Source organism: Pogona vitticeps, chromosome 2 (assembly GCF_051106095.1).
Source record: "Pogona vitticeps strain Pit_001003342236 chromosome 2, PviZW2.1, whole genome shotgun sequence".
In the NCBI taxonomy this organism is placed as follows: Eukaryota; Metazoa; Chordata; class Lepidosauria; order Squamata; family Agamidae; genus Pogona; species Pogona vitticeps.
This window is the reverse complement of record NC_135784.1, coordinates 143,268,814-143,294,180: the sequence shown is the minus strand read 5'-3', so window position 1 is coordinate 143,294,180 and position 25,367 is coordinate 143,268,814. Positions and strand designations below refer to the sequence as shown.

Here is a 25,367-nt window from a genome sequence, read left to right as displayed (position 1 = left end):
GTTCTGTGCGCACGACAATTTTCTTCTGGAGCAATCAAGTTTAGTTTATTGTTTTGGCTCTCAAAGGTGATATTCTGTTTCCAAGATGCTATTGGGCGGGGTGTGTGGTGACAATCACGGGGGGAGGGGTGGAGAAAGAAAATCGAAGAAAATAGAAAAAACAAACTACGTACCTGCAAATCCAGAATGCCAGGCCCTGTCCCCCAAGGAGATATAAAGGTGGGGTGGGGTGGGGAAAGAGCTGGCCCAGAATATTTTTTTCCCCGCCATGTACCCTTTTCTGCAAACACACACATACAGAGCCCTCCCCCAATAAAACATGGAAATGCAGCGCGGATTTTCTCGGCGACATTCAAGTAGCTCGCTTCCTCGTTGGGATTCTTGCCTCTGGCCAAAATAGTTTACAACCTCAGTCGGGAGGTGGAGAGAACAGGATAGGAGGCGGCGGATAATTATAGGCGACCCCTCTCCATGTCTGTCACCACACACATGTGCACACTCGTGCGTGTGCGTGCGTGTGTGTACGCGCGCCCTTTCCTTCGCAGTCCCAAGCCTCCTTCGTACATCCGGGTCTCGGGCTCGCCATGCCCACGCTTTCCCATGGCCTTTCAGTTCGTGGCGGGGGATCGGGAACCAGCGCGCGCCGCAGCCCTCCGCTCGGGGACCATCGCGCCGGGCAGCTCTTGCTGAACTCCTGGTGCCGGTCCAATTTCCAGCCGCTCTCCTCCCAGTTACCACCAGCAAGGCCGATCTCTTTTCTTTCCAGTAAGGAGGTGACGGTGGCTGCACGTTTCTCGACGCAACAAGCTGGAGGACCCGATTCTCCAAGCAGCCCCTCCTGGGGCCTGAAAAAAAAAAGAACTCTTCTTTCTTCCCCCCCCCGGGCGCGCGCGCGCTGCGGGAGCGAGCGAGCGATCCCTCCCCTGCTCTGCAAAGCGAACCAACTCCTTGCCCGGCGCCCCACTGTTACGACCTTCGCCCAACCCGAAAAGTTGCTCTCAGCCACGGACGCCTGCCAGCCAGTGCTCCAATCCGCCTGCCAGCGCCTTCCGTCTCCAGGCTGTCTCTGGCATCAGCTCCCAATGTCCTCCCGTCCTTTCTCTTCTTTGCAGAATTCGATCTCTTCCTCCCCTCCCCCCACCTTGCCTCCCCCCCCCCTCTCCGGCCGGCGCTCTTTTCCACCACCACCACCCCCCTCCGCTTCCTCGGGTCTCCTCCTGCAGCTCTCCTCGGCGGTTGCAATGGCACTGCAGAGCTCTGGATCCGTGCCTGCCTCCTGGAGGGCAAAGCGAGCAGGATTATCTCAATACGAGGTGCAAGGATGGCATTGATCAGAATCAGTAATGATCTGCCCGGAAAACTGCCCGAGAGTCTTCGCTGCCCGGTTCCGCTTCAGGTCTCACCCCCAGGGACTCAACGAAGCGAGAGAAGCAGCCACAGAGCTGGGCGAAGGAGCGCCCGGGGCGGGCGGGCGGGGAGGGAGGGAGGGAGGGAAAGGATGGATGGAGCGAGCGAGAGAGAGAAGAAGGTGGGGGCCGAAAGGGGAGGGGGGGGCTCCTCGGCTGAAACAGCCGCCGCCTCTGAACCTTCCCCTCCCCCTCTCACCTAGTTTCAATCAATGGGGACTCCGCCGCGGCCGCCGTGCCTCTCTTAAGGAGGAACCGGGGTAGTTCCTCCTTAGCGCTAAGCTTTTTTTTCTCGCGCTGGAAAATCGGCGTCCTTTGCGGCGGTTTACACCAAACCCTCGGCTCCGGGCACAAGGCGGCTTCTCCGCAGCTTGGGTCCGAGGGGCCGCCTCGAAAGGTTCCACCTTAAATCCCCGCAGCCTCCCTTCTCACCCGCGAGCGCTTTCAGCCAATCAGAGGCGGGCCCGGGGCCCGCTTCGACGGCTCTCGGTCTTTGTTTGCCCGAGCGAGGATCTCTCGAATGGGAGCGAAGGGGAGGCGTGGCTGCGAGAGCGGCTCGAGCCAATCCGGAGGGCCGGGCCTGCCGTGCGTGTGTGTGTGTGTGTGTGGGGGGGGGTGTTTGTGCGCTCGCGGAGAACTTCCCGCCCGCGCCGGGGATGCCCTTGCCTTGCCTTGCCTTGCCTTGGGAGCGGGGCTGCCGCGGCGGCGGCTGCCATCTCTCTCTCTCCCGGCTCGCTGCTTATTTATACTGGCCTTTCAAACTCAACTCATCCACGGAGCTATTAGGCTGTCTGTCTGTCTAGGGCAATAATGTTTGAACAGACCTTCCAGCCTGTGACCGTTTAAACAAGGGCCGCTTCAAGGGAAGGCCTATGATTGATATTTCAAATATGTCTCTTAAAAAAGAGGCCACACCGTCAGGTTACCAAAGTAATGCGGGTTGAACTCGGGCCTCCTTTAAAGCTGCGGCGCTCCCCGCCGTGACCTTCCGGCCCCGGAGTGAACCTCCCTCCCGGCTGAGGCAAGAGAGGAGGAGGGAAACACGCCGCGGTCTCTCTGGACGTTTTGGGGGCGGCTCAAAATCAATCCCATCCGGAAAAAAAAAATAACAAGTTAAGAGAGTTGTTAACGTTTCTGATTTAATCTGCCCGTCTGCTCTGGAAGTTGTTTATGTTTGTTTGCTCAAAGTAGTAGAGCACTTAGACCGGCTCGCTGTTTTAGGTCTACCCGTTCTTTCGAGTCAAGCCAATTAATAGATGAATTATAGGTGCCACCCTATAAATGTTTACCCAGGAGTAAGTCCTATGGATTTCATCGCTGCTTACTCTGTCGGAAGGATGGGCAGGATTGTCACTTGAATCACGCGGGTGCTAAGTGTAGGTGGTACGTTGACCGTATTTGATGAAAATGAAATTTATTTAACGAAACAGTGGAAAACTTTTATGATGTTTTAAGAAGTCGGTTGGTTGAATTCCACCTTGTTTACCAAATGAAAAGTCAGCAAATGAATGCCATCAACTCCTTTTCTTAAAATCAAGTTTCTGCTTGGGGTTGGTTTGTTTTTTAAAGTGTGGAGCTTACCAATTATACCTTCACACCAAAGAAAGAAAGACTCTCTAGAATAAACAGAATTTATCTTGATATGAACAAAAGTAATTGTGCTTTTTTTCAAGTGTATTAAATCTAGCAGCTATCTTTGCAGGTTTCTTGAGAAATAAACAAAAATAAAGTTCCACCAGTTCACTGATTACCCCTAAATGTGTTCATAGGATTTCAGCTTAATTCCACAGTAAGCCACTTTAGGCTGTCGCTATCCTGAGTAGCCTCAGTATCTTTCTCTCTACGTGTGTATGTAACAACCAGGGTTATATTTTCATGGATTGTAGCCCGCTTCTTCAGATGCAAACAAAACGTTAGTTTTAGAGGTGCTGTAGAACTGTTTATTAGGTTTGCTGCAACAGGGTAGCAGGGTTACCTCCTTGGAAAAAAAATATTAATAAGCTGTTACCGTTTAAGAGCTATAAATGTATATCTTGATCCTACAATAGTTTTCAAAGACCACAACGTCATTTAGACATCATGGGTAGGAGGAAATAATTACTATTCCAAAATTATAAAAATTGTAAGCTTTAAACCTATCTTAAAATAGACAACAGATTTCAAATTCAGCAAGTACGTACTGTTGTAATATTTAAAAAATATAGGCAAAATGTTCTACTTTTAAAAAAAACACTTCTCACCCCACATCAAAAATGTGTGGTGATTTCAGTACTCATGCTCCATTGAAATGTGCTTTTAAAATTCTAAACGCTGCACAAAAGTTACTGGAACTGACAGTGAAAAGAGATTCTGAGGCTGCATCTTGTTCAACAAAACTTGATTTCAGAAAAAGTGCTCAGAATTGCACTGAAAGACTACCATCCCATTTATACTTCTGCTGGAGTAAGTCACACTGAAGTGAATAGGATTTACATTTGAGTAGATTGTGTAGATTGCACAGCTATTTTGAACATGTGATAAGATGTCATAGATTTTTTTTAAAGTGTGTTTGGGTTTAGAATTAATTTTTGTGTAATCAAAAGTTCCATCACAAGGGAGGAGGAGGAGGAACTAGAAAGGGAGCATACTGGAACATTCCAAGCAATCCACAGTTAATCAGACTTGGTTTTGCTCTTTAATTACCCCCTGAAGGAGTTCTCCTAGCCATTCAAAGACCTACTTCCTGTATGCATCTTTTCAAAATAGCAGGGAGAGCAAAGTTTGATGCTGTTGACAGAATAAAAATTGACTCAGTATTGTCATTACTCAATATGCAGAGATAGCGACCGGCTGACTTAAATCAACTCAAATGAATATTATCGTTGCCTTTACAGACATTCTCTTGGGGTAATAATTCCTGATTAAGCTTTTCTCCTGGGTAAGGCACTTTGGAATTCATTCTGGGATCAAATACAGTGATGAGAGGAAGTCAACCATAAACTTCAGAAGCCATTTATTCCAAGCATTTACAGCTGAAGGAATTTGGGTCACCATTGTTATCTCTTGATCATGTTAATCCAGAGTAAAACCTACACAATATGGAACATCCATGCAGTCGTAAGGTAGCTGTGTACCCCAGCCCAGGTCAGTAGAGTGGCTTGCCTCAGAGAGCATGTTTTGGGGTATTATTGAAGGGCAGCACATCATAAAGTACTGGGTTTATTTTCATTTTTACTAATTTTTACCAGTGGGGTGGAGAGCTGGATTTTCTGCCTCAGGCACAACAATGTTTTATGCTGTGTCTGGCTGTATTTTCTTAACATCTGCTATAGACTGTATTGGTGGTGTCTATATGTGCCACATATGCACCAGATACTGTTGGCTGTGCATTCTAAAATCCACATAGCAGCTGCCTCTCATTTTAGAAATGAAGTGAATGAAAGAACAATTCCAGATACTTTGCCACTGAGAAGCTTAACTACATATTGGCTAATGGTGACTAAGTATTTAAATCTTTCCCTAGTTCTGTACAAGGCTGGTCCCTAAATATTTGCTGCTCCATGTTTGGAATCTGAAATATTTTCCCAGCCCTGCAAAGTGCTTAAGTTACTGCACACCAAAATATATCATTGACAATCTATAACAGTTTAGGTATATACTCTTTGGTTTTTCTCTAATATAGGAAAGAAAAGTATTCTGAAACCTGGTTCCACCCAGGTTTACAGGACTCAGAGACTAGAAGGGTTCCTTTGAGTTCTACAATTTTCATAATTCATACTCAGCATAGCCATGGTGGTTGGAGGATTCTGGGGATTGTAGTCCACAGGATAATTTCTCCAAACTCTGCAGTCCAACACCACTGGAGAGATCAAATTGTGTAAAGCTGTGATTAAAGGTCACACAATTATTCCAGGTGCATCTTGAGATCACAGCCTTCCCCATGTCCATCCTGCTATGGCGCCTCAGATAACTCTTTTGTTGTGCACATTCCAGGTTCATTCCAACCATAAATAAATAAATAAATAAATAAATAAATAAATAAATAAATAAATAAATAAATAACATTGTATTTTGTCTTGGTTGGGCGGTTCAGAAAAAGTCACCAAAACCAACAAACTGAAATACCATATACATTTTTTATATGTGAACTGTCAGTTCTGATTTTGCAAATAGATAAAAATCATTTTCAATCTGAGCAATGGTTTGGCTGTTTATTTATTTAAAATACAGGGAATACATTGAGGCTGTGACTACACAATCAAATACCATGGAATTCATAGTACAAGTTGATTCAATTTTTTTCCTGATCACATGACACAGAGGATGATTCAAATTGGTCTGGCCCTTTTTCCTCCCAGCTTTCCTCGGCTGTTGGAGGCTTCTAAATTTTTTAAGCTGGAACAACTTAATCAGGCTTTTTCTCCTGTCATCAGCTGATTCACTCTTGTAAAGATGGAGGGTGTGTCTGTGGGTGGTGTTTCAGTGACATAGGTAGTTGGGGCATGATGTTCAGGACTGCAGGAACACCCACCCCCTCATTCTTCCCCCCCATCATCCTCTTATTTTTTTAAAAAAAAAATTAATACATGAGATAAGCACTAGAGCACCTCTGGATAAGTTTTTTTTTTTAAAAAAATTACAAACAAAACAGACACAACCCAGATAAAATAAAAGATGTTCATGTGGTGTATGGTATTCCTGTAAATATTAAGAACAACTTTGGAACATTGCCACCTTTTTCCAGAACACTGTACAACCAAGCGGCTTGACATTGAACCATAAAAGGATAAGCAGAGATGGGACCAGCAGAAAGGAAGGAAGGAAGGAAGAACGAGGGCTGTGGGCTGAAATGCAAATTACATGGGCATCCAGTGCAAACAGTGAACTCCTCAATCAATCTGCAGCCCCTGTGTGATCACTGCCTGCAAATTCAGCTGTAAGTCAGGCTGTGCATCCAATCGACCTGATTTAGCTTGCCAGTATAGCTGCACTCTGAGTTACTAATAAATATCCTGGGTGGATGAAAATTAACACATTTAAAAACTCAGTAATTTGCCTTGTTTCCTTTCTGCTAGTTATTCATTTCAGGGAACTTGATTGATGGATTGATTGATTGACTGAAGAGGAGGAGGAGGAAGAGGCATAGAGTTCATCAAGAGAAGTAATTTTATTCTCCCCACACACTTCCATGCACTAATATCATAATGTTGCAATCTATGGGATAGGCAAGTTCTCCTCAGGCCCAGCCAACCCAAACTATTTGCATGGAAATGAATCTTGGAAGCAATTAAACAGTTCCTGTTTGTCAAACCCCACCCTCACCCCTACTGTATCTCTGAGGGAAGGAGTTCATTAAGAGGAAAAGAACAGCTGTACTAAGTGAGCCCAATGATCCACTAAGCCGAGTGTATATCTAACTGTGGCACAATCCTGAAGCTTTCTGGAAATGTGCAGTGGCACAGAACGGTGGTAGCAGAGTAATATGTGTTTATGTTCATTTTCAGTGCTGGTCCAGAGAACTCTTTCCCCCCACTTGTACAAATAGTGAGCCCACCAAGAGGAGAACACCTGGGAAAGCACCATTGTGGGTAGTGTTCATAATCTAAAACAGCTTTCCCCAGCTGAGCATCCTCAATAAATGTGATGACAGTTCCTGTAATAGCCATTAGAAATGGCTCTGTTGTCTGGAGATGGTGGGTACTGCTGTCCAACACATCTGAATGACACCAGGTCAGGAAAGTCTGCTCTGGAAGCTTGAAGGTGTCTCCAACCTTTGTGTGTCTTCTTGACTGACTCCCTTTTTTTCATATAACTCTCCAAATGGTTTTGTTTTGCATTTTCCACCTGTGTTGCAACTGTGTTACATGCCATCGAATCAATGCTGATTTACGGTGAATCTAGTTGGATTTCTGAAATATGTGAGACGTTTAAAGGACAGTTTTACCAGTTCCATTCCACCAGTGAACTTCCATTGCTGAGCGGGGATTTGAATTCAGGTCTCCTGAGTTGTAGTCCAACAATCTATCCACTACACCAGACTGGCTCATGGGTTGCTAACAGACGTATTTAAACCTATGTTGACTAGAATGTACTTTCAGCTTCAGAATGTCTCTCTTCCACTTTCAGTGCCTTGTCACAGACTTCTCAGCTTCTAAGTTCTTCAAGGAAGGCCTTTCTTTTGGTCTCACTTCCCTCACAAACACATGTGACAAGGACATGGAAGAGGGCCTTTTCTCTGGCTGGCTCCTTTATTGTGGAATGCCCTCCCTTGGCCTCCTCCCTCTTGTCTTTTAGCAACAGTCAAATATCTGACTTTTTAGGCAAGATTTAATAACTGAGTCCCTCCTGGATACTGGCCTCATCCTATTTTTATGCATGGTTTTAAAGTATTATAGTGCTTGGATAACATTTTTAATTAACATATGTTTGTTTGGTTTTAAATATTGTAATTTAGTGTGTTTTTAGTTTTGCTTGTTTTAATCACCTTTGGTCCTGTCACTAGGAGAAAGGCAGAACAGAATTCAAACAAATAAGAGAATGGTCTGAAAGTTCCAGCTCTCTTGCATGAAAACATGATTTTTTTCATAACCACCTTCAGCATGCTAACAATAGAAATACATCCTAAACTTAAGGTTTTGTACTGTCCCAATCATTTTAGCATAATATTTTTGTAGGCATCCTTCAGTCTCAAGAGACTATGATAATGTGCTCTGTATGGAGGACTTGGAACAGTGTCTAGCATGGCTGAGGAGGTCAATTCAAGAGTGACAATCCCTTCCACACTGAAGACAAATACAATCTGTCCCCTGTCCAACTCCCTGATTTTGCTGCTTTCAGGACTGCCTCTTTGCCTCGGCCTGCTGAACAAGTGCCTCTTCAAATTGGGAGAGGCTGTAATGCACCACCTGCCTCCAGGCTGAACACTCAGATGTCAAAGTTTCCCATCTGTTGAGGCCCATTCCTAAAGCCTTCAGATCCTCCTTGCAGATATCCTTGTATCGCAGGCTGTGGTCTCCCTCTGGGGCGATTTCCATGCACTAATTCTCCATACAGGAGACCTTTTGGAATCTGGCCATCAGCCATTCTCACATGCCCAAGCCAATGTAGACATCACTGTTTCAGTAATATATACATCCATGCCAGGCTGTGGACTCACCTCCCTCTATTACCATCTCCACACAAGAACTGGAGGTTGTTCATGACTGTGTGCACCTTGGCTCAACGACCTCTGACACCCTCTCTCTAGATGTCGAGTTGGATAAATGCATTGGCAAAGCAGCTACCATGTTCTCTAGACTCACAAAGAGAGTACGGCTTAACAAGAACCTGACGGCATATACCAAGATCCAGGTCTTGGTATATGCATGTGTCCTGAGCACACTCCTGTATTGCATTGAGTCCTGGACCCTTTGTGCATGGCAGGAGAGGAAGCTGAACACATTCCATTTGTGTTGGAATGCATTTTTGGCATTACCTGGCAGGACAAAGTTCCAAATACTGTAAAGTAGTCCTAGAATGAGCTGGAATTTTTAGTATGTATACATTACTTTAGCATGTATACATTAGCATAATACGCTGCTCTACAAACTGTGTCTCTCAACTGGCCGGCCTGGTGGAGACAATTGTAGTCTCAGCTTCTGCTGCTATAGTAGTAATGTAGTACTGCTCTGATGATGCACATGTGGATGTTGCACAAGCAGAGGGTTAGGGTTTTCTTTGGGGCAGTGACAACACTAGGCAAGCAGCCCCATCCCAGATTACTATGCTGGTGGGAGTTTCTGCTCAGCAGAAGCTCAAGGGATACCGGACTGAAAAAATTGCTTTTCCACATTTGGATTTAGAGGGACACAGTAACTTTCCCAGGCTCCAGTTCAGGTCACCAAAGGAATTTGAACTTTTACACTGTTGCAAGTGTAGGCAGTCTTGCAGCTGCAGCCTGATCTGCTTATTTGTATGATATGACTGGCCCTCCTTCTTTGCTCACGTTGTTATTCCTGCCCTCTGTGAATTTTTTCTTATCCTTTTCTGAACTCAATTATGTATAGAAATTGGCCAGGGTTTGTTAAAATTTGTGGTGGAGTGATGTAGAATGTCTGAAGTCTCAAAAGCAATACCAAGTTAATCATTTTCTTCTCCTCTCCAGTGCTGTTAGCCGTTTTCTCTTGTATGTGTTCTTATAGGGAATATTTGTAGGTAAATGCATGTTTATTACTGATTGACAGCCCCTGACCCCCAAGTGATCCTTTTCTTTTGGGAACAAGCAGGATCCTCCCTAAAATATTATTTGATCAGCCTCCAGGTATTAACTAAAACCAGTTACACATCAACACAATTTCTGCCTTCTGGGAGCTGCTTTTTGGGTGGCCTAGAAGTTTGCAGGGTTTTTTTTAAGGCAAGGCAATATAATCTTAGCAATTATAAACTGAATATTTTGGGAGACAAATTGAACTTTAATCAACAGGTTGGCCAACATTTTGGTATTATTAATATGTACAATGTTACTATGGATAAGAAAAACAGTTCCTGAATAATCCACTCTCTTTGTCAGACTCTCTCTCTCTCTCTCTCTCTCTCTCTCTCTCTCTCTCTCTCTCTCTCTCTCTCTGTGTGTGTGTGTGTGTGTGTGTGTGTGTGTGTGTGTGTGTGTTTGAGAGAGAGAGAGAGAGAGAGAGAGAAGAGGAAGGAAGGAAGGAAGGAAGGAAGGAAGGAAGGAAGGAAGGAAGGAAGGAAGGAAGGAAGGAAGGAAGGAAGGAAGGAAGGAAGGAAAAAGAGATCTAAAGTTTGTGTTTCTAAATTCAAACACCATTTGGAACCTACTTGTCCTTTTGAACCTTTTGCAAAGTAGTTTGATTTTGCTGAAGGTTAAGATGTACTTCAGGGTAGCTGTGTTCGCAAGCAGTTCTGGTTCAGCATAATGTGGAACAAATAAGTGAACAGCCACAGCAATGATAAACTGCCACACTCATGAAAAAGAAAAGACTACAAGGTCAATAAAATATAAATCCAAATCACACTACTGTTTGGAAGCTGAACTAGGCTTCTAGCCAGTGACCACACACATGGTTGCTAGATCCATGATTGGGCTTCTTCACACTTTGGTAGCACTGATTTGCCAAAGGTCATTCATCGTGTAAGGCTTTGGGCAGCAAAAAAAGGTTGTTTGGACAATGTAAAAGCTTCTCCAAGCTTGAGTGTGAAAGCCACAGACCATCTGCTTCACATGTTGGTTTCAGTGTCTTCCTGTTCCTTTCCTTGTTCTTCCTTCCAACCACTTTCCTCCTTGATCCTTGCCCTGTTCCTGGCTCTTGCTCCAACCTCAGTTTGATTTACAGTTCCTTTGGCTTTCCATCACTGATTCTGATCTCCCCGCTTCTGACCCAAGATTGACATGGCTCCTGGCTTGCCTTTTCCCTTTAGTTACACATTTCAGCCCTGCCCTCTCTGCCTTGTGTTCCACACAAGACTCACTGCTGTGCTGTGCTGTGCCTCAGGCGAGGTCTGATGCAAAGACATCACAGCCTTGCATAAGAAGGCAAGAAGAACACCCTTACCATTGGCTCAATAGCCCATACAGTCTAGCATTCCATTTCCAGCAGTAATCGTCGGCTGGGAGAATCCAGGAAGCACAGGAGTAAATAGGCCATGAAAGAGATGACTGTCACACCCCTTCTCTCTGATACTGATGTCAAAACTCCCTTTGGACTGTCACTTGACTCTTTAGGTAATGTTCTCTTTAAATCACCACAGGAATAAATGTGTTTTCTTTAATAAACATCACTCATTTCCTCTCCTCCTCTTTCCCTGCCACCAACCTTTAGCTGCACTTGTGTCTTTGCCCCTTTACTCATACAACCAGCCCTTGGATATGGAACTCAGCACCACTCAGCTTCATTAGAACAAAGAAGGTTTTACTGAAATAACAGTGTTGCAAGAGTGTTGTTTATTCCTTGCCTATAAATCCATTCAGTGCAACCCTTCACTCTTTCTATTAGCTCTTCCCCATTTCCCAATCTCTCAAACCGCTCTCTCCGACCTCTCTCTCAGATCCCCAGACTTCAAATCCAGCCTCTCTTCCCCTGATCTCTCTACCCCTCAGATACTTCCCCAAACCTCACCAAAACTCCACCCCCTTACTTCCTCTCCCAGCCATTCAGAACCACTGTTACCAACATTCCATTCTCCTCATTCACCCCCTCCCATCACATGCTTACCATCACAGTGTACTGTGTAGACAATACATTATTGCCGCAGAAAAGTGAAGCAATGATCTTGTGCAGGAAATCAACATTCTATAAGGCAATTCTAAAAATGGAGTCAACAAAAATGTCTAACTTTTAAATCGGGCATTAGGTCAGCACCAAATTTGGCACAGCTGTAGCAGACTACTCTTGCTGTGTGCCAGATTTGGGGAAGTTTGGGCAAAACATTTTCAAGTTAAAATTTTGTAAAAGTAAAACTCTTCTCCCCATTCAGAATAAGACAGCCCTACACACCCTCAGATTTAGAACAGAGCATAAAAGTTGGGGGGGATCTTGTTTATCTTGAAAGAAAATGGTTGTCCCCACCACTCTTATTTTAAATTTGGAAAGAATCTGGGCTGTAGGGACTGATATATTGGTCTTTTTAAAAGGGAGAAACAGTGTTTTCCTTATCATACTGAGTACACATGGAACAGGCTTACCAGCAAGAACTTTGCAAAGTGGATACATTGTTTCAATTTTATGGGCTGGGAAGGGAGATACTTTGTATTGCCAGAACAATTGAAGGTCACAGAGACTGTCAAAAGAGAGGTTTTCATTGAAGAGCCTTTTAAAAAGCCTTGCTGTTTTCACATAACATGAAGTAGCTTCTTACATCCTAGTACTGCTAGCCGGTATTCTTAGGGTATCTCATGTGGCACAGCAGTGATCATGTCCCTCAATGCCATGTTCAGTGTGCAGGGGAACTGCGGTTTTGCCCTGGAGCACCCAAATGTAAAGGGCACTGAAATCTAAGGTGAATCTTCCTGGAGAGTGTGAGAAAAATAAATGGCAATGCCCCACAGCCCTCTTTATGGCTTTCCTTCTTTTCAAAGTGGAAACATTTTCGTTCTTTTTAAAAGGACACCACATTCTGTTCTGGTTTTCTTGGTGGGTTCTTGCCTAAGTCTCAGGGCTGAATTAGGGTGCAATTTGTTCCAATTGGCAAGAGTTCTAGTGACAGTTCATCCCTTGATTTAACTTATTTTTATATTTGAGAAGAAATGCTACCAGCTTTATCTGGAAAGTCAGTGATGGACTCTTATTCAAAAGTGTGTGTGCTTGAATCTCCAAAGAGCATTTTTTTTTAAAGCATGGCAAGGGAAATTTGTTTCATCAGCTCTTGCAACTGGCAGGCACTGGGGGTCCTCTGTATTGGGTAGGCCAGGTATCAAATACTAGGTGGCTGGACTTTTGCCACTACAGGGTTGAAGCAGCTGTCCTGCTGAGCTACAGCTCTTGACTGCAGGTAAGTATGCACTCAAAGTCTGGTTCCTCATAGATTTCCCATGCTCAAGTGCAGAGGAAAGGGAAAACTTTTATTTTGAACTGCAACTCCCAGAATTCCCCAGCTGGCAAGCTTTCCCAAGCTTTAAGAATATCTCTTCCTTGAGATGCTTCCTGATCAATATCTTGATCAGTAAAGATGTGGTAGGTAAGCTTTCATTCAGAAGGGGGATTTCAATGAAATGATCGACCTCATTTGTCTCCTGTTGGAGGCTGGACATCATCATGGCTTGTAGTGACATTAGATGTGGTCACTCTGAACCATAAATTGACATATCTACCCAGTTCTATATGGGGAAAAAGCAATCACCTCCATTCAAGGGTAGGATGCCATTTGCTTGCAGCTGGGGAACTACAGTGGTACCTCGACTTAACAAACTTAATCCATATTGGAATGGCGTTTGTATGTCAAAAAGTTTGTAAGTTGAGGCAAAGTTTCCCATAGGAATGCATTGAAAACCATTTAGTCCGTTCAGGCTGTTTTTCGTTCTTATGTCGAGGCGCTGTTCGCAAGTAGAGACATTAGTTCCCATAGGAACTAATGCAAAGCCAGTTAATCCATACTCTACCACTAGGAGGAGAATTTTTTAAATTTTTTCTTCTTTTGACCTAAAATGAACTTAGTCCAAAAAAAGGGCAGGAAAGGTTTTGGGTTTTTTTCGTTCGTAAATCGAGGCTCCGTTCGCGAGTAGAAGCAACATTTTGTGAATGGAGCCATTCGTAACTCGAAATGTTCGTAAATGGAGCTGCAGTTCTCCAGATTATGATGGACTACAGTGTACATAATTGACTCTTGCTGGCTGAGGTTGATGGAAACTGAAGTTTAACAATAGCTGAAAAGTCACACCTTTCTCAGCTCTACTATTGGCCATCTCAGATGCATACAGCATTGAAACAGGATGGAACCCTGGTGCTTCTCTTGCTTGAGAAACCAGGTTTTCCAAGGAGCTTGATTGCCGAATGCATGCTTTGCATATTAAAAAAGTGCTCAAGTTTCCAAGGCATCGAGTGCCTGATGTGAAAGACTATCTGGCTGAAATCTGAAGACCTCTTGCCAGTCAGAAATGGACCACTCTGGGCTTGCTGGAGAAAGAGAAATAGGATGTAAGGCCAGGATTAGCAGCATAGGGCCTTCCACATGTACCTGGGCAGGAACTCCCATAACTCCACCCTTTTGGCCATTCTAGTGTTGGCTGAGGGGGGCTGCAGGTCATCCCTAATAAAAGGAAAATTTGTTTGCTTCCAGATGAAAAGGCTTTCCACATATCAGTTGCTGGTCTGTACCATTTGAGGATGCAAGTGGGGTTGTGAAAATTTCCTCACACAAAACCAAACACAAAAAGGCAGAGGGTCTAGACTAGCTGCTGCTTTTGACATGCTTATTTTATAAGCATAAGGAGTACTTATGTGGTTGAGTAATGGTACGTGCCAGCAACAGGTATATCACCTGGGGCTTCAGATGAAATGACATCCCTGCCCTTTCCCCACCCCTTCCATCTATTTTAAGCAGACATGAGTCCAACAGAGGGCTGGCAAATAAATATAATTAAAGGAGACTCTATAACATTAAATGGAAACCAGATTACGGCTGAACACAAGTGCGGCATGATTATTAATGATGATGAATGGTCAAAAAGCACATGAATGCTGATTTCTTTGGGAAAGTCTGAGAAGAGGCTTCTTCATATCCTGTTATTTGACGGCTTCTGTGGTTACAGGCAGCCCAGGCAGTGGAATCTGAATGTTCTAATCTGGGAGAATGTTTAAAGCTGTGAATGGGAGAACACGCCGAAGCATAAATCCTTGGAAAGGTGAAGGGAAGGGTGAAATGAAGCCTTGGCTCTGCCGAATCTGGTCTAAGTGAGGAAATGCAGACCCAATTAAGTTCCTGACAGATGGACAAAGGGAAACAGAGATCTGCAGATGGATAGAGATACCTAGATTCAAAGTGGGAAAGTGGCATAGGTGAAATCTCACTGCTTGATGTACTTAAACATGTTCAGGTCTTCCTGCCTCTTTCCCTTCCTTCATGTCCTTCTTATCGGTTGCTGTTCTGCAGAATTCGGGGGGGGGGGGGGGACACTTGCTTCTTGACACAGAGGAATGACTTCAGGTCAAACATGATTTGCCCTGCCTTGATTAGCTCGGTGTATGGGGTGCTTCTGCCCACGTCTGTGTTGGCTGCCTGTCTCATTTTTGGGACATTGGTCTGTCCATTAGATTAGGTCAGGAATTGCCAATAGGCAGCCGGCAGCCTGCTCCTGACCCAAATCCTTATTTGATCTTATCCTCTCTACTGTTCCCTGTACTAGGATGGAAGCTCAAGGAAATCTCAGAGGGAAACAAGATTCCCTCAAAGGACTGTCAAGTTCCTGTGGGAGAGAATCCCAGTGGCAACTGGAGTGACAGCTGAAATGGGCAAATGGGTAGAGAAGCAAGGAAGAGCAGCACTGTGTGAGGAAAAAGATGGAAAGGGGGAGGATTGCGTGCTTCATCAAAATTGCAGATGCTCTGGCACATCAGTAAGATACTGGAAGAGCAATGTTAGTCCACGTCTTTGTAACCTCCAAGAGCAACTGATGGGACCCTGTCTACATGTTGGTATCCTTGAAGAGGATCATGTCCAAATTTAATGTTCTTTGAAGCTAAAGTGGAGAACCATGGCTTCTCTAGATGCTTAAGGCTACAGCTCCCATTATCCCTATCCATCCTGGCCAATGGAAAAGATTGTGGGAATTGTAGTTTAAACCACCTGGAGGCGAAAGTGTTCCTGAACTTGGCTTAGATACTTCAGATTGTTTCTATCTAGTCCAGTTCAGCACCAACCTCGGCTAACAGCCTGTGCTTCATGTTTCAACTTTGCATGAGGTAAGGACTGCTGGGAGCAAAGCCTTTACATAGTTTATTCCAAGCTGAGCAATGATTTCCCTCTCTCCACTCCTTTCTCCATCCCTGAAATACTTTGTTCCTGCCCACCCCCCACCCCCATCTTTGCTGGTTTTAAAGGAAAAGTTACGAGACAAAACTCTTCCATTTGGCCTTCAGTCTGGCCAGCCAGTCCTTTGAGCCTTTTCAGGGGAATGCTGTGTAATTCTGTTCTATTTTATTCTACTTTTATTTTATTCCATCTGGGCTGTATGTTTTCAGTATTTATTTATGTAGGCTGCCTTAAAGTTTGGGGAAATGGCCTGAAAATATTTTAAGGAGCTGGGATTTCTGCTGCGGCTTAGACTCAGAAGCAGCTCTACAAGGGTTTGTTCAGTCTTTCTAATCCTGAACTAAGGCGGAATCTTTCCTGGTTTACTCCCATAACCCACTTACCTAGTAGTAAGCCCCAGTGAATTTTTGGGAATTTGTGCTTGACTAGCCATGCATAGGATTATATTGTTAATCTTTTCTCATGTTTTTTTTCCTTGCCAGCATTTCACTTTTCTCCCTTGCTCCTCACATTGGTACATATTTAATAGTACTTCATAAAAAATCTGATGAGACAGTAAAATTATTCCTGCATGATATTGCATGACTGAATTCTCTCTTGCCCATCTTGCAAATTAAAAACCAAAGAAAAGAAAAAAGCCCACCAAGTTAAAAAAAATATATAATTCTAGATATCACATTTGTTGTTTTTGTTGTTATTGCTGTTTCTCTGACTGTTGTTATTGCTGCTGCTGCTGTTACTGTTGTTAAAATAGAGACACATGATGTGACTAGGGAAAATTGACCACCTCACCCACTATTTGTATAAATCTGGCTGGAGATTTGCTTCTGAAAGGACTCTGGCTACTTATATTAGTCTGGTTTGTTCATCTCAAGCCAAGGTGGGCAATTATGGCCCTCCAGATGTTCTTAAACTGGAACTCCTACTATCCCCTGCCTATATCTATGCTGCCTGTGATCCATGGGAGTTACAGTCTAAAGTATCTGGAATATCTAGGGATATGTATCTTGCTTAGAATGGAAGAAGTCCTGAGTTCAAATCTTGCTCAAGAATTTAATGTGCTGGAGAGAGAACTGCCTCTTTATTGAAAGGGCTCCCCGGATAGTGGTTAATCATTTGCTTTGCATTCAGAAGCTCTAGGTTTTGTTTGTTTGTTTGTTTTCAATTTTTTAAAAAATTGTGTGTCCAATATATATTTGATTGATTGATTGATTGATTGATTGATTGATTGATTGATTGATTGATTGATTGATTGATTGATTGATTGATTGACTGACTGACTGACTGACTGACTGACTGACTGACTGACTGATTTCTATCCTGCCCATCTAGACCAAAGGTCTACTCTGGGCAGTTTACAAATTAAAAAAACTAATAAAACCAATAAGCATATATTATATATCCAAGATGGCAAAAGTATATGAAATTAAGATAGGGCTGGAAGGAAAGCCTGCCCAAATAGCCAGGTTTTAAATTTGTTCCTAGGGGTAGCCAAGTATCAGCTTTTGAACCGTGCTAAATGTGACATAATTGTAGTAGCCCTCTGGGCAACCTGAAATGGTGGGACAGGTAAGGCACTCCCTCTTGCCTGCTTTCTTGTTTCTTCCTTTGGGGGAGAGGAGCTGTTACAGTTATGGGAGAGTTGTGGGGCAGGGGCAGGCAATGGAGGCCTACCCAATGGCTTGGACTGCAACTCCCATAATCTTTCACCGCTGACTAAGCAGGTTAAGGTTGATTGGAGGTATAAGCCAATGCTCCCTGGAGTGGCACACTTTCCTACTCCTGCTGTAGACAGTATAGAAGAGGTTACCTGTGCACATATGGGACTGCAGGTGAGGGAGTCTTTCCAAACCCAGCCTGGATGTCAGGGCAAAGAGTTGGCCATGTATGAATACCTGTGGCCATCGACCAATGGTTCCCAACCTTGGGTAATCCAGGTGTTCTTCAACTGCAATTCCCAGAAGCCTTCACCACTAGTTGTGCTAGCCAGGGTTTCTGGGAGGTGCAGTCCCAGAACACATAGATTACCCCAGACTAAATTGTCTTGGTTTCCTTCCAGGAGCACCAGAAAGCTCCTGACGACTCAGAGAAGAAAAGGTGTTTTCCAAACAAGCCTGAGGTTAGAGACAGGTCAGGTGGGAATCAGCCCTGGCTCTCCGAGGGAGTCTTTTCCAAGGATGATATCAACCTCTCCTTGGTTTCTGAGTGGCCTTGCCTCGTCACTGCCAACTCAGAGCATGGAGAGGCAGCAGAGTGCAGCCGGGAGTGAATGCCACACAAATAGGGACTGGGCCCAAAAGCCTCCCTTTTCCAAAGCTCGTCAATCACCTGGGGGAAAACACTGCCATTTTCCCAAATCAGAGCAATTTTCCCAAATTAGCAGAGACTTTGTTGTTATTACCCCCATCCGTCCAGTGTTTCCCCTTCGGTGATGGATCGCACAAGAGAGGCCTGCCCAATTAACTGACCTACTCCCTTGTAGAGAACTGGGGTGGGTGCCAGGTTAACTCTTTCACCACCAGAGGGGTGCTTGGAAGGCTCTGCTGACATTTATGTTCCACAAAAGCCTCTTTTGTCTCCACAATTGCCAGTTGGAAAGGAGAAGAAGGATTCTGGGCTTTAATCCGATGTGACTTTGTTTGTTACCAAGGAGGAGACATGTGCATTTTTTTAAAAGACACCTACAAAAACATAATTTTTGCAAATGTTTTGCATCTCTGGAAACCACATTAGTTGAAACACAAATTGTTTTGGTCACCCGAAAGGAAAGAGGATAGAGGTGAGAGCCTTTCCAAATAAATTCTGGAACACTAAATGTGTAGTGTATCATTAAACTAGCTCTAATGGCTACTTTAAGGCTACAATTCTTGCACCGTCTACAATTACTCTCATTCATATATATGTATGTGTGAGAGAGGCTGCAATGTTGTCCATACAGTGTGTACGTACACCTTAGAGATGTACTTTAGCCTTTCCTCAATCTACTCCATGTTGGTGCCCAACTTCTCCTGTGCCCTTCTGGAGACACTTTAACCTGACCCTTATCTGGATTGGGATCAATATTTGTTCGTTTCTGTACTCAGAGCCTTCCTGAGTTTCAAATTCCCTAGAGTTTGTGGGGATATTTTGAAGGGAACATTCTTGGTTGCTTCAATTTGTGACACATTTGGGTCCACCACAAGGAGACCTGCACAGGTGTTGTCTTTTGTCCATAGTTCCTCCCAGGGGAAAAAATGTCTGCATTAGTATATGCTCACCTATGGCAATATTGTATTTGGTCATTTTTGGGGTTACAGTATTTGTTAATCTCACTTGCCTGAAGGCATCAAGACTAGATTCAAGGTAAGTGAGATTATCTTTCCAGATGGAGCTAAGGATAATGGTAATCATCAGTGTTGGCAGCCTTATAGAGTCACAGACAGAGTGGAGCCTCTGAATTGCTGAAATTGCTGAAATGTAGCTTTTGCGACATCTAAGCCAAATGAAAAAGGTGTGGCCAAGTAAGGTGGACAATGCATCAAGATACTCCAATTTCAGCTGCATTGCCTGGCCCTTTTGTTCATCCAGGAAGTTATCCTGCAGGGCCAGCAAGATGTCTTGGGTCAGGTCTCAAGAGGTTTGGGCAGAAACAGTTGTCTAGGGCCTCTGGTTCTTGCCAGGCTTTCATAAATTAACATAGTCATATGGGTGGGCTGTTACCCACCTGGAAGCCGAACTTCATAATCTACATGGCCTCTTTCCATTATTTGTTGATGCCCTTGCCATTCAGGAAATAGTTTTGATTGTGATGATGGCAATAATAAGACCTCTTGCATGGATTGGGGTCCACATTCTTTGCCTTTTTGATCATAATAAGTTTCTGTACACAGTATATTGGATTTGTTCAAGGTTGTCTTGTCCACAGGTATTCCTGCATGTCATGATGTAGGATGGAACAAGTATCTGATGGCTCTTTATCTCTCCCCATCTCATCCCTTGGGGCATCCTCACAAAGAGTCCCTCTTTGTGAGGAAACCGCATGGATGCTTGTGGCATCTTCCTCATGGCCAACATAAATGAGTCCAAAAGGCAGTGCTGCTGAAGGAGTTGCTCTCTCATGAACTTTAACAACATTGCTTTGAATTAACCTCTTGGCTATCCCATTTGTCTGGATATGGTACAGTGAAGTATGCACTGTTTTTAACATGTTCCACACCTGTTGGCATACCTGACTCATACAGCCCATCCTTTGATCTGTCAGGATCACCTTATGCTATCTGATTTGTGAAACAACCCACAACAACTGAGAGTAAGGGCCTTTGTTGTAGTGATTTGCAAGGACACCATTTCTGGATATTGATTCTTGTAGTTCATAACTATTAGAATGGGCACATGCTCTCTCCCCATTTCTCTAATGGCTTCATTATATTGATGGCTATGTATTCAAAGCACTGAGTATTGTGAAGCATGGGAATGAGTGGCCCTGTGGTGATTCTCCCGAAAAGATTCAAAACAAAGATGCAGGTCATCTTTCTGTCTAATGCCATTGATGTGTCTATGCACTGGCCCTTGGAAAAAGTGGGGTCTGCAACTGTGACAAAAATGGTTATTCAAAGATCTAGGACTGCTGGGTGGCCAACTCACTCAAGATCTGCTGCTTTTTGTCAGCTGTGAAGGGGAACAGCTTAGTGTGCCATCCCCCGAGGAAAACAGACAAGAGTTAGTGACTGGCTGCGCCGCAGGAGAGTTGATCCAGATAGACGAAGGAGAAGTGGAATGGAATAAAGTAGTCGAGATATTCTTGGCAGAAGGGAGACAAGCCAGAAAAGGGGAGGAGTTAGATCTGATGAGGTGAGAAGAGAGTATAAAGGAGGCGGAAGGAAGAAAAGGAGGGAGGAAGCATGAAGTTGAGAGAGAGGACAGAGGTGTGCAGACAGAAGAAAAGGGGCTACAAAGGTATGAACCTGTCAAATTAGTTCGCAAGTTCCCGAATCTCAGAACCAGAGGGGGTTTGCTGCCAGATCCCCCAAACTTAGTGGAGAAAGACAAGCCTAAGTTGAAGACAGGATGGTAGTGGTGCCATGTTCCCAAGATATAGGGAAGAAGGTAACATACATTGGTACCACCAGTTACCTGCCATATCTGGATGGGAACTATGTGAAACATCCTTATTGCGGGACAATTTGTGCATCCTTGAGTTTCCCAGCCTAGAATCAAACCGCTCAAAACCCTCATGGGATGAAGAGGGAGCAAAGGGAGTAAACAATGTGAGTGGAACGAATGTTAAGAGTTATAAGCCATTACAGGAGTTGAGTTTGTTGGACCCTTTCTATGTTGATAATTCAGACGTTAAAGAGAATAAAGAAGCCCTGTTTGTACCATTATCCTCCTCTCCGTCTATTCTTCCCACGGAAAAGAAAGATCTGCCCCTAACAGAGAAAGAACCCAATCACATCAACAAACGGGTTGAAAAGAATAATGTCCCTCCATCCTTCTGCCCACATGCTCCACCATTGTTACATCTGTTGTTCCTTCCATGGGGAGGTGAACACTGACGTCCGAAGTAGCCACAGCCAATAGACACACAGAGATGGCTTAACAGCTGAAATCTTATTGTACTTGTTGTAGCATAAATCTACACCTGAAGACGTTCACAGGGGGTTCTGCTCAGGCAGTCTGCATTGTATGTTTGTGTGAGCAACTGATTGCACAATTCACTGTGCAACTCATTGCTCAAACACACCTGCAAAACTGCCCATTGAATATTGCTTCTCCCATAGAATGAACTTTGCTACCACTCGTGTAACTTTTGAGTTACACAGGCACAGGCAATCAACAGGACTTCAGCCACTGAGTGCCCAGTATGGTTCACTAAGGATCACGCAGCATATCCAGAACTCCTTCCCCATTCTAATTACCACCTTCAGCCAGTGCACTGGAGGATACCGTGTGCTTGATCCCTGGGTCACTAGAGCTCAGCACCCATAGCAAGACATCTGAAGGAACACTGGACTGGGCACTTGGACATTGGTCTTGTAAGGTGGCATAATATTGGAATTCACCAATACACAAGTGAATTTGTGCAGGATTGAGAACCACAGTCCCCAGTGAAATGATGCAAGAATGGAACCACTACCAGCACCACCAATTTTATTTATTTCCTCAAAATAAGAAGGCTCATGTTCATGGTGGTCTATGGGAAGAATGATTCTATTGGAAAACAACCCCCTGACCTTGGTATTTTTTTTTTACTGTGCAACAATTGGAAGATGGTGGGTACCTGAGGTAGGCACCAAAGGATGGGTCTCCAAATTTGATGAACATGTCCACCCTTGTGTTGTGCACAAGCAAAGAGCAATTATAAGTGAACACTGAACACATTCAATTAAACTCTGTGCAACTTGGCAGGATTAATGGCTATGGGTGAGTTAGTCACTCAGTAGACACTGCCTTGATATAGACCTAACAGAAAAACCCTGTACATGTCTACTTAGAGATGTCCAACTGAATTGAATAAGGTTTATCCCCACGTACAGGATTGCATCCTAAAATTATTGTATTTATGTCCTTGATTGCAAGGCCATGTGTGGATCAATAGCAAGCACTTGTTTGTGACTGCGGCATAGCTCTCTTCTTTGTATCAACAGAGAGTACTGTTCAGCATTTCCTACAGGATTTGTTCCCACACAGCACAGAAGCATCACAATTCAGAGAAAGCAAGTGGAAGATGCTGAATGCTTGGTTCCTTCCTTCTGACACCTGCATTTAAATTTCAGCAGAAGCATTGTTTGTCGGTTGAGCGGCCTTGGTCAGATTCCTTGGTCAGATTCCCAGTAGAAAGCAAAATACAGAGACATGTCTTTAGAATATTCAGCAACTGGCTTATTTCATTTATATATGCAGGCAACTTGTTTCTGAAACAAAGATTATTGCAAATAGCATAAATGAATAGAGGCAGGTTTCTTGCTTCTTTCATGACACTCATCATGCCTGACTAAATAAGAACAAAGCTTTCCTCAGGACTGAACAGAATAACCTTGGTGGATCAGACTATGGTCTATCCAATCCAGTCTGTTGTTTCCAACACTAGTCAGACAGAACTGCATGGAAGGTAGTTATCCATCAAGATAGGGTGGCAGTTCCCCCAGTATCTACAGTCAGGTCCAAAAATAATGGGACACTGACACAAGTTTTGTTATTCCAGCTGTTTACCAAAATAAATTCAAGTTACAATTAAATAATGAATATGGGCTTAAAGTGCAGTCTCTTGGCTTTAATTTGAGGGTATTCACATCCAAATTGGAGGAAGGGTTTACGAACTACAGCCCTTTAATATGCAGCCCCCCCCTTTTTTTTCAAGGGACCAAAAATAATTGGACAATTGACTCAAAAACTGTTTCATGGACAAGTGTGGGCTATTCCTTCACTATTTCAAAATCAATTAAGCAGGCAAAAGTTCTGGAGTTGATTCCAGATGCAGCATTCATATTTGGAAGCTGTTGCTGTGATCCCACAATATGTGTTCAAAGGAGCTCTCAGTGTAAGTGAAACAGGTCATCCTTAGACTGAAAAAAAAAAGCAATCAGAGAGATAGCAGGCACATGAGGAGTGGTCAAATGAACAGTTTGGTACATTCCGAGAAAAAAAGAATGCACTGATGAACTCTGCAACACAAAAAGACTTGGATGTCCAGGGAAGACAACACTGGGGGGATGATCATAGGATCCTTTCCATGGTAAAGAAAAACCCCTTCACAAACATCTGGCCAAGTGAAGAACACTCTCCAGAAAGTAGCCTACCATAAAGAGAAGACTTTATCCAAGTCTACCATAAAGAGAAGACTTCACAGGAGCAAATACTGTACAGAGGGTTCACCACAAGGTGCAAACCATTCATAAGCCTCAAGAATAGAAAGGCCAGATTAGACTTTGCCAAAAAAATATCTTTAAAAGCCAGCCCAGTTCTGGAAGAGCATTCCTTGGACAGATGAAACGAAGGTCAACCTGTACCAGATTGATGGAAAGAAAAAAATATGGAGAAGACTTGGAACGGCTCATGATCCAAAGCATACCACATCATCTGCAAAACACGGTGGAGGCAGGGTGATGGCGTGGGCATGCATGGCTTCCAAAGGCATTGCGTCACTAGTGTTTATGGATGATGTGACAGAAGGCAGAAGCAGACAGATGAATTCTGAAGTGTATAGAGATATATTGTCTACTCAGATTCAGCCAAATTCAGCAAAGTTGATTGGATGGCACTTCACTTTACAGATGGACAATGACCTAAAATATACTGCGAGAGCAACCCAGGGTTTTTTTCAGGCAAAGAAGTGGAATATTTGGCCAAGTCAATCACCTGGTCTCAACCTGATCAAGCATGCATTTCACTGGCTGAAGACAAAACATAAAACAGAAAGAGCCACAAAGAAACAACAACTGAAGACAGCTGCAGTAAAGGCCTGGCAGAGCATCACAAAGGAGGAAGCCCAGTATTTCATGATGTCATGCGTTCCAGACTTCAAGCAGTCATTGCCTGCAAAGGATTCCCAACAAAGTATTAAAAATGAACGTTTTATTTATGATTGTGTTAATGTGTCCAACTACATTTGAACCCCTGAAATAAGGGGACTGTGTAAGAAAATGGTTGCAATTCTTAAGTGTTTCATACAATATTTTTGTTCAACTTCCTTGAATTAAAGATAAAAGTCTGCACTTCAATTGCATCTCAGTTGTTTCATTTCATATCCATTGTGGTGGCGTACAAAGCCAGAATTATGAAAATTGTGTCAGTTATTATTTCCAGACTTAACTGGTAGTTCACCTTTCCCCCAGTATCTAGTTCTCAACTCTGCTGTCTCTCTACAAAGATAAGTGGATGAGTGAAAGAAAATGATGGAAGTTCCTACCATTTTAAGATCTATAATTTAAGTCTGGTCAGATGTAAAAGAGATAAAGCTTCTTTTCTTTCTTGCCATATATTTACTCATATTAATTATCACTCTGCTGGTGACATGATCTTGAGGAAATAAAGATACAACTTTTTAAAACTCTAGATTTTAAAATGAGGGAAACAACATTTTCTTTCTTTCTTTCTTTCTTTTCTTTCTTTTTCTTTCACAAAATATGTACAGTATAGAGAAGCAATGAATGCTCTGACCCTTGAATTAAAGCCCTGCTGGCCCAAACCATGTCTAGCATTCTGTTTCCAATGTCTGCCAGAGATCTATTATTATTATTATTATTATTATTATTATTATTATTATTATTATTATTATTATTATTATTATTATTATTATTATTATTATTATTATTATTATTATTATTATTATTATTATTATTATTATTATTATTATTATTATTATTTGCAGAAAGACATCTAAGACCCTTAAAAACAAATGAATAATAACAGTGCAATTATTATTCTAAAAGTGATTGTGGAAGGAACTCAAATATATACCGTAATCCCATCTCAACCTTTCATTAAATGAAGTTGTCTTCCGGTTTTCTTTACCCATTGTTCATTCCAAATCCACAGCTA

At 43.3% G+C, this 25,367-nt stretch overlaps 1 long non-coding RNA gene across 2 annotated transcripts in view; it reads right to left on the bottom strand.

Annotated features, from left to right (window-relative positions):
• Positions 1–4,623: 4,623 nt before the first annotated feature.
• LOC110089956 (uncharacterized) overlaps positions 4,624–25,367 on the bottom strand; it is a 34,599-nt gene continuing 13,855 nt past the window's right edge. For both annotated transcript variants that reach the window (XR_013541050.1, XR_013541051.1), the window contains one exon: positions 4,624–22,741. This is a non-coding gene — a long non-coding RNA (uncharacterized LOC110089956). The remainder of the gene's footprint in view (positions 22,742–25,367) is intronic.